This window comes from Ctenocephalides felis, unplaced genomic scaffold, assembly GCF_003426905.1.
Source record: "Ctenocephalides felis isolate EL2017-DRISC unplaced genomic scaffold, ASM342690v1 CF-g0.4_SCAFFOLD_01604, whole genome shotgun sequence".
Lineage (NCBI taxonomy): Eukaryota > Metazoa > Arthropoda > Insecta > Siphonaptera > Pulicidae > Ctenocephalides > Ctenocephalides felis.
Genome location: NW_020537758.1, coordinates 7,752,647 through 7,755,725, shown reverse-complemented (window position 1 = coordinate 7,755,725; position 3,079 = coordinate 7,752,647).

Sequence of the window (3,079 nt, the reverse complement as noted above, 5' to 3'; positions counted from 1 at the left end):
AGTGGTTATTGAATTTTTTTTATAAATATTTGAATATATAGTTTGGTATAAATTATATATGGATTATTATATTTTAGTTTATTTTTGAAACTAAAATTAATCTTACATACATCTAAAATTAATTTTCAATACATTTATAAATTTATATTTATTTTTTTTCTACGGTTCCTTCTTCTATTTTCACATTTTTTTCATTTCTATTACATATATGTGTTTCTGATTTTAAACTACAAACTTTATTTCAAACTATTCGGGTAAAATTATTTAGTTAATTAAACAATTACGTCAGTTCGAATATTTTTTAACAAAAAAATTAAATCGTTGCTTCAATATTTTTAAACCATTCAAAATTTATATAAACTAAAATTAAAATCATTATTTTTTATATAAAACAAAATTTAAGATACAAATATAAATACGTATATAAATTTATATATATATATATATATATATATATATATATTTATTTTTGTATGTGTTATAAATTTATAAATTGTTTATTATAAAATGGTTATATTTTTGCTACGTCTCTATAAATTGGTGTTTAAAATTTTAAATATATTTATTTATTTAAATATTTATATTAAACATGTACAAGTTTATATTAAGGGTAGTTTAAGAGCTTATTAAAATTGTTAATATTGTTTATAACATTTATATAGGATATATTTAAAATGGTAACGTAAATAAAAACGTAAGTGGAAGTTTATGGATTTTATTTAGTGAAATAGTTTATAATTTTTTTTATAAAGACTTGTTTTAGTTTAAAATGACTATTTAATTTAAAAAATATTAGAAACGATTCTCGGTTAAATTCGTCATTTAATTATTTTTCTATTTTTGTGCCACTAAAAACATTGTATTTTTATGGCAATTTCATTTAAATGCTTTTAAATTTATCTTTTTTATACGTCTTGAGAATAAAATAAAAATTAATATTGAGCACATTTAAAATATTTAATAAAAATTTTATTTTAAAATGAAGAACAGATGCGTCATATTTATTTTTGCCTATTATCTTCTACAGAATAAGTTTTCATTTTTTTCAATAATTTTAAATTTACCAATAAAAAATTAATTTATTAACAACTAAATTACTAATTAAACAAAACTTAATACTTAATTTTTAAGCAATATATAATATTTATTATTTATCAATAATAATAAATTGATTGATTAAATATTATTTAAAAATGTTCCTTTTCTTTTTCAAACTCTTACAATTTTTTTGATTTCTTTGTAACAATTTGGGCCATCATGTTTAATAGATATCTTAAATTAATCCTATTTAATGTTTTTTTTCTTTATTTTCAAACTCTTGGGCTATTTTTTCCAAATTTCTTGATTTCGTGATTTTGTGTGCGACTTTGAAAAATACAATATTAAATATTTAATAATAATAATAAATTGATCTTAAATCCTATTTAAATATAATATTCTTTTTCTTCATTTTCAAACTCATGGGCTGCTTTTTCCTAATTTTCTTTTTTCTTTTTAAAAATTTGGGTCCTATTTTACTATCCTATTTAGTAAAAATCCTATTTAAATATAATGTTGTTTTACTTTATTTTGCGCAATTCAATCAAAGTTTTGTATGGAAATAGCATAGAAATTTTTTTGAAAATTAAAAGAACAAATTTTTAGGTATAACTTAGCGACAAATTTTGAATAAAACCTATTCATTTGTTCGCTAAATTATATCTAAAAACATTTTTTTAATTTTTAAAATTTTTTTCATGCTCTTTCCATACGAAGTTTGATTGAATTGTGCACTATCTAAAAGTTAATATGAAGAGCTAAAACTTTCAGAGAATTGTTGTTTATCTATTTGAAAATTGATAATTGATTGATAATTAAACATGCTCCTGGGAGCATGGAAATTCGAAAATGTCCAAATTAAGGACCACCCTAATATATACATGTATATATATTCATTTCGCAGCTTCATAACATGTGTGTTCTACAATAAGTGGAAAACCTTTCTTTTTCTTTTTGGCCGTTATTACTATATTTTCCGCGTCCCAAATACTCCGGTTAGAAACAAACAAAGGTATTAATCCCTCCGGAAGTTTATCGCCGGACAAAACGGAACGACAGACCGGAATTCCGAAGTCTCCGCCGGTTGTAAAAACACATCATCGATCTTGGCGAAAATAAATAAATTTGCCAAGGTAGGGAGAAAAGAAATTTTAGTAGAACATGCTGGAAGAAGTTGTCCATTTTTGCGTATGAATAATACTTTTTTCCCAAAACAATCGAATCACCGAAATGCCTTTAACTTTAGCTGTTTCATTTCATTCTTGAAAACTTATTCTGGCAATTCGCCAACGAATATTAAAATTAGATTTTATGAACTAATGCCTCTTAAGTGATAGCTCATATAAAACAGATATTCTGGAGATGTTTACATATGTATACAAATATAATATATATATATATATATATATATATATATATATATATATATAATAAATTTATTACCGATTCAACCTTGATCGGTTGTATTTCATATATGATTTTTATGATTTTATATACATGCACACGATTCCAATCAGAATTTAGCATTCGTGGGCCAATATGAAATGAGGGCAATAAACGTCTTTTGTTTCGAACAGTCCGATGACGAATTTATTGTTTTAATATTGAGAAATTGCGACAAATAGACGTAATAATTTAGATTTAAGACTTTTATTAAATTATAAACAAATTATATATATATATATATATATATATATATATATGTTAGGGTGGTCCTTAATATGGATGTTTTTGAATTTCCTTGCTCTGAGGGGCTCTAATCCTTCCAAATTGATGAAAGAAAATTTTCTGAAAGTTTTAGCTCTTAATATTGACGTTAGGTAGTGCATTTTGCATTGCATTTGTTTTTTTAGAATATTATAACATAACAAGTGAATCAAAATTTTGAAAATAACATTGTATTTGCTTATTTTGATCATGAATTAAAAATTTACAACAAAGATTTGATATATTTTATAAAATAAGTATTTACTTACCAAGAACATTTGATTGAATTGCGGACTATCTTAAGGGAGTATTCTAGTGTAGAAATTAAAAAAAA